The sequence below is a fragment of the Pithys albifrons genome, chromosome 4 (genome assembly GCF_047495875.1).
Source record: "Pithys albifrons albifrons isolate INPA30051 chromosome 4, PitAlb_v1, whole genome shotgun sequence".
Lineage (NCBI taxonomy): Eukaryota > Metazoa > Chordata > Aves > Passeriformes > Thamnophilidae > Pithys > Pithys albifrons.
In genome coordinates, this window is record NC_092461.1 from 78,951,906 (window position 1) to 78,963,924 (window position 12,019).

The window sequence follows — 12,019 nt, forward strand, 5'->3', positions numbered from 1 at the left end:
AAGTTAGGAGCCTAAGTTAAGCTTCTGGTGAAGACATGCTCTCAGTCTAGATATTCCATCACAAGAGTGACAGACCCAACACGCATCAATTTGCACACATCCAATCACAATGTTGCTAGTGTCAGGAAAGAAAAACAAATAAAGCAGAGAGGTAAGGACAAAATATGAGTGAAAATACGTATGTGCATCCATAAGCACATGTGCCCTCCCCACACATACACTGCATACTGTAATTACATTTCCCATGATAACACCTTTAGGGAGATAGTTCAATTTCAGTCATAAAATACAGATCCAGTTTTTTGAGTATGTCATACATTTCAACTGGCAGTACACCACTTGATAGGTGGAGGCTGAAGGAAACACTTTCATTCATTTCACTGAGGGTAATCATGGTGTGCAAACCCACTGATTAAAATGATAACCTTAAAGAGGGCCAGAAGTGAGAGAAAATCTCTCTGCTCCCTCCTGCCTCTACTGACTTCCCATTACTCAGCTCTGGATTCCTTAACCTTTGCCACAACTTGCTGGTAAATAGTCTGGGCTAAAATTAGATATATAGCAAAGGGTAGGTGTTACCATCTGCTGCATGTTGTTAATTCTTGATGGCCTGATAACATCTATTTTTGATGTTCTTTATTAGCTTTCTTGGCAGGAGACTAGAGGGATAGGGCTCTAGTGCCACCATCAGTGGTTTTCAGTATTTGCTGTTTTTCTCTTCAGTTTACAAGAAGAACCTTTACCACAACAGAGGGGTTTTAGAAGAAAGTGCCAGGTAAGACAGGAGACCATGGATAAACACACAATAAAAGAACGGTCAGTGACCTCTGGATCTCCTTTCAGTCCATTCGGCATCCAGAACAACTTCTTTTATGCAACTGTGGATTGTTTTCTTTGCTGTGATCTTTTGCTGTTGTTGCAAGCTATAGTCAGAGCAGAACAGAATAATACTAGATTGTTCATTCACCTTGGTTCCCTGACAAGACCAAACCTCTCCCAAACACCGAGCACATTTAAAAACCTATACACAATGCAAATGTAAGCTTAGACTGGCACTTGAGTGACTGATGGCTGTTACCTGTTAAGCAAAATAATGTTCCCAACCAAAATAAGTATTATACTGTTCTATTAATTGGCTGGGAAAGTACCAACTGTACCTAGTAAACATTTTTATTGCTTAGAGCTAAAGAAATACACTACTCTTGTTTCAGTTGGATTCTCAAGACAACTATATTTTGTTACATTCAAAATCATGTGCCAGCATAAATAAATCTCAAGGAAGTCTAAGTGTGGCATGACATGAGGTCAATTGCGGTGAACACCACAACATATCACAGCACTGCCTAATATAACATTGTTAAATTACAATATTTTAGACATTATCCTTCACTGCAGTGCTTCTCCTTTTTCTCCTCTGGTTCTGAAGTATTGGGGTTGCCCTTTATTGAGGTAATGTAGACTCGTTTAGCGGTGGTCAGAGGAGGCAGAGACAACTCAGGCTGCAGTGTGATCAGAAGGCTCACCCAACACAAAGGACTTTATTTTTAGTAACAGCTTCACTTTTATCTACTCCTATATATAACATGCCAGTACATTATTGGTCAGTAGTTCATCTAACATATATGGAAAGATTCTACTGGTTACACGGCATCCACGTTCTACAGGTGGTTCTCTGGTCCTTAAGGATGCATTCATTAATCACCTCAGACCTTAAGAGATACACACACACATTGTCACCCCCACATGAACCCTCCATTTCTATTCTCCACCTACCACTGTGCTCCTGAAGATGGAGTAAACAAACCAGAAAAGTGACTTAGCGTACATGACTCTCAGCTTCTTATTTTCATCATAGGTCAAATTTTTCAAGAAATAAATTAAAAGCTCATATTTTACAGATTAGTAGTGGAGGGTATCCTTTTTAATACCAGCTTGGCATGCATTACAAGTTTGCACCAGGAAACCTAACCTTCATACAGGCCCTTATTTTTTTTTAAATTCAGACTGTATGTAGATTTCTTACGTTTATCTTGGAAATTCTCATAAAAGTTCTCTCATTGTATGCTACCAGTCATCTCTTCCTAGAGTTCATATTGGTCATACTCAACAATGCTTTCTTCTAGGTGCTAGAGATTCGGTCTGACACCAGCCACAAAAATTAAGTGCTTCCTCCTCTACTGAACCAGAGGATGCAGCAGTCCAGCTCTCACTCCTGTTGAGCTGCTGTCCTGGTTGTGTCCCTCTGCCATCCTGGCCAATCTGCCCAAAGCACCTTCCTGAGAAGGCTTAGTTGTGTTCTTCCACCTACATGAAAGAGACGACCAACCAAGCACTGCTATTGGGACTGGCAAGTATATTTGTTTTTAGTTTCTCTGTGGTGAGTCAGTGAGACAGATGTACTGTCGAGGGCTAGAAAAGTCACATTGCCTTTTTTATGAATAGCTGAGATATTCAAAACTGCAAAACAGCTTCCCAAAGGAGGCGAATGTGCCCCAGCCTGAGACAACGCAGGCCCTCCTGGAAGGCTCACTATGTGAAAACCTTAGGAGGTAAGAAATATCAACAGCAACTGTAAATGTCAAAGAAGAGAGTTACTATTCACAAGTGATACATTAAAGATCCTCATCCACTGGGAAAACTGTATCTGATATTAAGCTCTCCCCAGACACAGAGCTCTGCTAGGTAGAGATGGAATACATGTAACTGAAGTAGATAAATGCTTTGGCTGCTTTTAGAAAGCCTCCTGAATTATTTGCCTTCTTCAATCTAAAGAGATTTGTATCTCAACATGAGCAAGCTATACCAGGACAAGCAGAAAAAGAGGACTGTCTGCCAGTGAAAGTGTTACCATAAAAGAAAAGCATAGCTCCAACACACCATATGACCTAGAAGCAAGAACTGCTATTTAGCTCAGTATTTCTAAAACTGTAGTCTGTGATGTTTCTAAGGGTCAATAAAAGATACAAAAGATGTTAAAATGTTACATAACAGGAGCAGCTGTAGTTCACTTTTAAATGAGGTGGGTTATGAATGTGGATTATAACATGAGGCTGCTACATTCACAAGATGGGGAACTGCAAATACCCTTAACTGATAACAGCAGCTAAACTCCTTCAAGGCAAAGGATTAATTAAAAACCCATGTACCTGGCAATTATGGTTTGGTTTGGTTTGATGCCCCTGTAAGACATGGAAGGAGCTATGTCTGATATAGTGATTAAAAATGCTGGGTTACATGGAAAAAATTAGTGAAAAAATAGCCACAGATGGTTTGGAAAATACTATGCCAGCCTTATGGGGTTTTGTTTTCTACAGTCTGAATAAGCTGATAAATTCACAGAAGGCATCATCAGAGATGAGGAAAGTGGACACCAGAAACTGTCAGGCTAAGGGCTAAGACTTTGCTCATGTAATCTTGCACAATTTCAACAACTTCCCTGAAACTTCCCACATTCATACCAGCTGAGGACCATTATGTCTACCTCCTGCTATGAAGAAAGGTAAGAAAGAATAAAGGTCTTGCAAAAATGAAATCAACACCAACAGTACCCATTCAGAGAAAGAAAATACTTGTATCTCTAAATCTCACTCACATACTCCCTTCTCTCACAAACACACAGACACATAGAATATGCAGAAGGATAAGGACTGTTTGCTAATCCCTGGCTATTGCAAAGGAAGATAAGTAATTCTCTGTAATCAAATCTGTATGAAGCTTTCCTTTTTTCATAATAAAACATTCATGTTACAGATGCCCTGACAGATTTTACCATCTTGCCATTTTATTGATTCTTAAATAGGAAAGCTATCATACTTCTGACTGCTTCTCATGAGGAGACTAATTAGATTATTTCATCATCTGGTTCATCAAAGCAGGAAATACTTAAGTGTCACAGCTGGTCTCAGACTAAATATCTAGTACCAAGATTTTAAATGAAAACTATTACATCTTCACTGGGTAAGAATTTCATAAATGGCTAGACACTAAAAAAAATTATGAAGATAACAGATATCATCACACATCCCTGGGCTGCAAAGGGAGTCTTAACTCTACCAGTGCATTTGGATTTATTTTCTTTGGCTTTTGCTACTACTGTCATCAAACAGGCTTTGCATAATGAACAAATCTGGAAAACTGCGAGAGCTATGTAGATTTCTGGCAAAGATTTATGACTGAGAATTGAAAATTCTAAGGCAACATCCTTATTTTAAGTGAATTCCTTGTTATTGATGCAATCTTACCAAGTAGAGTACTCACTACCATGGAGGGATCAACTATAAGGATCCCCCGTGAAAAGGACCCCCATCGTACAATCGCTATTCACTGTCCAACAATCCTTTCTGAATTTGTAAGAGATCTTCTTCTTTTGCACACACGACTGTGTACAGTAAGCAAATCCTTCTGTAAAGAAACAGAGGACAAGAATAAACCGCTACTTATCTGAAAGAAGAGCTTGTTCACCATGGGGATTTGTAGTGAAATTGCCACCTATCACCAGCAGACGGTTAGCAAAAAACCTAGGCTTTGGCGGTCTATTTAAGACCTCAAAAAGAGCAGCTTGATAATGAGTAAATAATTTCCTTTAAAGAGCGTTCTCATGAAAATCATATGTAAAAGCAGAGTCTCTGTATAATACCAAAACCTCAGTAACTTTGTTATGAAATAATATAATCCTATTTCTCGTACAGACCTATAATGTCATTATGTAAATGGCTATACAAAGCCATGATTATATCAACAAAATGAAATTGTTGTGTAAGACAGTTCCCAGTCCCTGTAAATGAGGCTTTTCAGCACTGTAGAACCAGAAAGTTTCCTCCTATAATGCTAGCAGTAATGTTAACATTGTTGATTCCTGTTGCATTTTTAAATTTGAGGGTTATCACATTCTGGAAGAACACGGGACAAAAAAAGTAATACATATGTGGAAGTTGCATCATGCAGTGAAAATTGTAATAATATTTAGATTCCTCTTATGTTCTGCACTTCCTTGACCTTACTAGAAACTTAGAAATCCTTGTAACTTTGCCTGTCAGTTAGCTGGTCAGAAATAGATCTCTGTAATCTAAACCCTCTTGGTTTTTATCAATAAGTTAGGCTGTAGGCCTCATAAAATTTTAGATGGAAGTTTTGACTGGGTCACTTTGATGTGGAAAATTGTAATTTTTATGTCAGAGCTATCTTTTTGAAGTTATATGAAACAATAGATGAACCATGAACCTCATAAAAGGACACATACTTTCTTTCTGAATGCAGCCTAACTTTTGGAGTGCACAGAGTAATGAAAGATACAAAGGTCACATATTTTAAACCACACGTGGAAGAGTTTGAGGGCAGCAACACTGTCATAAAAATGTTTTCAATAAGCTGTCTCCTGAATTAATAGAATACAGCAGTTACAAGACAATGCTATTAAACAAACTAGTAAAATTTAGCTGCAAACTTCAGTTAATGATCCTGTAAAATCATGACCCATGATGCTGCTGTTTTTAGCTTATTACATTATTAGCTATTCTTTCAATTTCTAACTCATATACAATAATTTCTGATTTTGTGCAAGTTTTATCTGGGATGCAGTTCACTTTCTTCATAATAGCTGATATGGGGTTATGTTTTGCATTTGAGCTGAAATAAAGGTCAGAAATGAAACTCAGATTTTTCTACCATTCTGCAACAGATCTGTAACCAGCAGTGTGCAAAGTCCACTGTGCCAGCAATGCTGGCTGGGGGAACTGCACTCACTCTTCTGTTTTGAAAAATGCTTCCATCTCCAAAACAGCAAAAAAATGAAACTTTACAGATTCTAAAGTCTCAAATGTCTGTATGAGCTTGTGCATAAAGAGGTGATTTAGAGAACCATGAGCACCAGCTGTGAAGTGTACAATTCTCATTATTCCATTGCATTTTGGGCACCGGTTTCCACTTTATCTGTTATTTCCTCTTTACAGTCCTTCATTTTCTTACATATTAAAGGTTAAAGAAATTCTGTTTATGGAAGGAAAGAGAATGGAAAAAAGAGGAGGTCTAACACAGGCCAAGATGAGGAGAGTCCCATCAGTTCTGGATGCTTAGAGGACTGCAGGCTCCACAATGTGAAGCAAATAGAGGCAATGTTACAGTCAAAACAATAATGTCTGACCTTCTTCCTTGGGAGAAGGTATTGTTTGGTTTTTACACAAGAAAAGGAAAACTGAATATAGCTGCTCAATATTCCAACTAGAAATAAGCAATGCTGCTATTTTATTTTAAGACAATTTACTCACTGACAGGGGAAAAAAGAAGACATGCCATTGCATATTGAATGTCAGGGGCAAAACTCTTATTCAAATATTTGCCTTCATAGAATTTTATTAGTAGTATTTTAACCATGAATACTATCTCTCTAGATGACCTGGAAAAAGTCATGTATATTCAGAGCCAGGGTTATCCATCTGATGATCCTTTCCATTAAGGTCATCAAATGAGGTCTCACGTTGTTCTTTTGTTATCAAACAGGTAGCACCAGGGAACATATAAATAAAATTCCTCTTGTGCAAAACAGTCCTGCTACAGTAATGTTGTTCTATTTAACTTATTTACTGCTGATTCTTTTCTATCCTCATTCCCACAAATTAGGCAACACAAAGATCAGCAGATAAATCACACCTTTCTCTCATGTGGCTTGCACATTTTTATACCCCTGTGGCAGCAGCCAGTTTCACTATTGCCACAATTTCCCATCCTCAGCTCCGAGTGTGGCCACATGGCACTTCAGGTGCCTCAGGACAGCCACCCTTGCACATTCAATGATGCTGTTGCTAACAGTAAGCAGCCCCTCTCTCTTGCCTCACCTCCAGCTACTGGGGTTTACAATTCCAGGCTACACTCTGTTATGTACAGTTGTTTGTACAAACAGGTAATAAATCAATTCAAACCACACAATTTTACAGCCAAGCTTTCACAACAGTTAAAAGAAATCTAAAACAATTCCAGTAACACCAGTGAGACTATGAAGTTACTGATTTGTAGGGGAATCTTAGATTGAAACAAATCAGTTGAGAAATAAATGGAAAAGGTGAAATTAAGAAGAACTAAACAGCAATAACCAGAGCTTATGGAAAGGCAGATTTATTTTGTTGAAAGTAAATGACAAACTACCAACTGAAATATGAAAATGCTTTGAAAAAAGTATTGGAAATTTCAGATTTTCCCATCACACAGAAAAGATTAAAAATCCCACATTTCTTAAGAAAACACAGAGTCCAGCGCCAACACCCCACCTGGCCTCCCAGCCCTTTTTTATATAAGACTGATAGGGAGCTAAAAAGACAAAAAGCCAGAAGAGAGGACCACTGCAGAACTCTGCCTGCTGTTTGGCAGCCAGAGTGCTTCCAAGAATGCTGGGATATCTGGAGATGAGGAACATCTTGGATCTCAGCCCCACAGAGCCAGCCCCGTAACTCTTTAATCCCAGGACTGCCCATGTGGCAGGTTCAGACTCAATGCTGAAAGCCCAGGCTCTGCAGCACATCAACAGAGTTCAGCAAGTTTAATAAAAAATGTATGCAAGTGAAAAGCAACTTTCTTCAGAAAATTTTCAATCTGCTCAAAGAACAACCCTGATGAGGTGATACCTCACTTCCTTTATGCCAGCAATAAAAGACCCCATAGCTAGACTACAAGGCAAGGTGACATAGCCTCATTAGAGCCGCTGAAGCCACCGAAGGACCAGTGAAACCATGCACTTCCTCAACCCTCTGCCTGCTTCCTATGCTTTTGAGATGTGGCCAAGGGTCATGGGAATCCACCTTGGCAGCTACTATGCTTTCCACTTATCAGTGTTAATGTCATGCTTTTGGAAAAACATCAAGCAAAAATGTATCCATCACGCAGTCTCCAGACAAGCTTTTAAACCACGTATGTTATTGGGGCATCTCTAACCAAATAAAGAGTACTTTTCCCCTATAAATTAATAACATTAAGACACTGACAAATAAAAATATGATCTTTCTAGCAATGCACATTGTAGAATTTCTTAGAGAGAATGGAAATGTGAGCAATCCTGCCTGTTTGCATTCTCTGAAGCTGGTGGAGAGATAAACCAAAGCAGGACACCTGCAGTTAGAGATGAGAAAGAAGTAGGCTAAACAACTCCCAGATGCCTTTGGGGGGTTTAATGTACACATTGTATTCATGGATTTTCGATGTAACCAATGACAAGTGTTATTCTGTCCCATGAACATACTCATATAGCCAGTCTGCATAAGAAAGGGGGCACATGGACAATGTTTTGGGTTATAATAGGCACTTGTGCGAGCTGAAAAAATGGCATTCACCTGATCATATTGGTTGTCATGTGGTGTCCATTTCATCATCCACAACAGCACATCTCATAATTCAAAGGACTGTATACCATGGATTCACACTACTCTAACAGACCAGCTTTGCATGCAGATGCACATGCTCAATTTCCTCTACACCATACTGGCAGGCCAGTCACTCTCCCAGTACTGCCTGATCACAGCCTTACAAATGTTCTTCTCTCAAGGCAGACTGTAAACTCAGCAGATGTTGCCATACCCTCCCACATCTGAACACTGGACCATAAACAGAGTATACCTGTTTTATTCTGAGGGGATCACCATTTAGTTCAGAGTACCCGAGGTACCTTCCCCAGCAGCAAAGAGCACTTGTGGCTGAGTCACAGAAACAGCTTTCCAGACAGTCCTTAGGAACAACTTTTAAGATCCAGTTTAGGAGCACTGTCTTTCAGGAACTTCCAAAAGTCTCTGGTTAAGACTGGTCCATGCAAGTTGCTTCTGACAATCAAAATCTCCATTCACTCCTACCCGCATGGTGGTGTGCAACTGTCGGCTCAAGCTTTGTCATTGTAGGAAAGCAGATTTTGTCCCCAACAAGACATATGTCCCTCACAAGACAAAGACCATGGCTTTGTTTTATGTGTACCAGCCAGTTTCTCCCACTGGTTGTTTTTTTCTAACTTCACACTATTCCTGAAGTAACATCAGCATTCAGTTACCACCACTAATGGAAAATACCTCATCATTTTAGAGAAGGGATTTCATGATACACACTAGGGAACAGAATGTACCTCTTTTACCAGTACAGCTCTGACCAAAGCACCGTGGGTCTCCTCCTGGTCCTGGAAGTCTTTCCCAGAGCCAGGATGGATCCAAGGCACACAGCTAGGTCACAGAAAGAGTTTTTAAGTCTTGCAGTTTAGGCATTGGCAGCTGCTTTCCATTGCTGTGTTCTCTGCAAAAAGCAATGCCCACACAGGTAGGGACTGAAGAAAATGGGACAGCAATGTGCTGCTGCACTAGGGTACTCCTAATCATTACAACCCAAACATGTTACTGTAGCAAAAGTTGTAAAGTCAAGCAAGACCCACTAAACTGTCAGACCACTGAAAAAATGTTTAATAGCACTGTTTAATATCTTCATTACTGACACAGTGGGATTGAATACACCCTCAGCAACTTTGCAGTGACATCAAGCTGTGTGGTGCAGCTGACGTGCCCAATTGACATGATGCCTTCCAGAGGGACCTGGACAAGCTCAAGAATTAGGCCCATGGGAACCTCATGAAGTTCAACAAGTGCAAGGTGCTGCACCTGGATTGGGGCAATCCCCGGTAACAGTACAAGGGATGAACAGATCGAGACCAGCCCTGCCAAGAAGGACTTGAGGCTGTTGGTGGATGAGAGGCTGGACGTGACTCAACAATCTCTTCTTGAAGCCCATATGCACAACCACATCTTAGCCAGCTGGTCACTTCTCCCCCTCTACTCTGCTCTCATGAGACTCCACCTGGAGTGCTGAATCCTGCTCTGGGTTCACTACCATGGGAAAGATGTGGACTTGTTGGAGCAAGTCCAGAGGAAGCCACGAAGACAATTAGGATGGAGTATCTGTCCTGTAAGGAATGGCTGAGAGACTTGGGGTTGCTCAATGAGAAGAAAAAGCTCCAGGGAGACCTATTGCAGCCTTCTAGTACTTAGATGAGTACAGACTCTTTTAGCGGGGCCTGTTGCAATAGGACAAGAGGTAACGGTTTAAACTAAAACAGAGTAGATTTAGATTAGATACAAGGAACAAATTTTTTACAATGAGGGTGGTGAAACACAGGAACAGGTTGCCAAGAGAAGTGGTAGATGTCTCATCCCTGGAAACATTCAAGAGGTGGTAGATGTCTCATCCCTGGAAACATTCAAGATCAGCTTGGATGGGGCTCTGAGCAACCTGATATATTTGAAGATATCCCTGCTCATTGCTGGGAGGGTTGGACTAGACCTGCAAAGATCCCTTCCAAATCAAACTGTGCTCTGATTCTATGAAAATACCTGACAGCTGGGACACCACAAGACTTCTCTCAGCAGCTTGACCATTTCTGAAACCTTGGCTATTCTCCAGGCACCTTCCATTCCCTTTCTGTTATGTCCCAAAATAAGCAGTCTTAAACAGCATCTTGAGGTTAATGAACATAATTCTCAGGGCATAATGGTATTTACCTCCTGTAATTTTATAGCTTTAATTTTATGTATTTTGGAAATCTATTTTCAAAGTCAACTCTTTACTGCTGCTGACACCTATCTGAGCTGAATACTATAAAGAGGTAAGAACTACTCACTTAATTCACTTTTTTAGTAATATTTACTCTTGCAAATAAATTTTGCTGTTTTCACAGGAGTTCATGCCTAGCAATCACTATTCCAAAAATACTTCTTACTGGTATAATTCTTTTTGCTTCACTGAAGTTTAAAAATACAAGTAAAGGTCATATGCTAATTTGACATTTCAAAATCATACTCAAACCTTCAAACCTGAAGTTTCATAAAAGTAAATTTGATTATGACACTTGATGTACTCTACATATAGGAGCAGCTTAAAATCACTATTTTGCTTTATGAACTGAAATTGTTTTGCAGTAAGACATAATTTTAAAAGGCTTTTAGTAGTGGAGAACACCTAGCCAAAGAAACTTCTATCATTGTCCTGTTAAATAACAACAGATGTACCAAATAACATACTTTCTGAAAATTCTTGAGCAATCGCAATTGTAACTTCACCAAGCTGCCACAAAAAGAATTTACAGATGAAAAAAACTTCTATTTCATCAATGTTGTTAGTAAAATACAAGCTTTATCTATTTTTCCATGGAATATGTGATACCAGAATAGAAAAGCAGAAAATCTCTTTTAAATTAGAGAGAAACCCCCTGTAATTTCTTAGGAACAGTGAAGTTGTATGGAATACAAAGGCTGCTACTTATCACATACACCTTAGCATCTCATTGCTATCCTGTATTCCCCCATGCCTACCCGCCGTCATAGAGTTGTAGCAGACGAAGGAGCACAGGGGTCACAGGTGTCAAAACTAAGCTTACATTCTGGCGGCACAAGCCATACTTAAGAGGCTGGATTCCCAGCTGCTCAGCTTCTCGTTTAGTGGTGAACATGGTGATGCCAGGTTAACAGTTGGACTCGGTGATCTCAGAGGTCTCTTCCAAACCTAATGATTCTAGAAAGCCACAATTTGCAATGACTCCACAGAAAAGACAGATAAATAAGATCACTAATTCTTACACAGCTTGAAGGTCATTCCCTTAAAAGGATTCTGCTGCTTAGCTCAAAGCAGAAAGGGGGTTTCCTGCTCTAAGACCGTTCATCTTTCTTTTATTTGCAATTAAAAGGTAATCTAGAGCCGTTCATAGCAGCGGATGTGGAACAGACAATATTGCCATTTCTTGTGCTGTTTACCGAGTACAAAGGAAAAACAAGATATAAACAAGTTATGATTTATTCCATGCTTGAGTCTCATATACTCATCTAGTACTAGATGAGAACACCTTGGGAGGGCAAGGGAATTCTGACTGGAAATACAGAAGTGGCAGGTAAGGAATATCTTGTAAAGCTGAAAGCAAATAAAGCATCTTCTATCCCTTGTAGCTGTAAGGTAAGGCTGCTTAGGTACTAAATATGTAAAATGCAGACTAAATAAAATCATGCAGCAAGAAAAG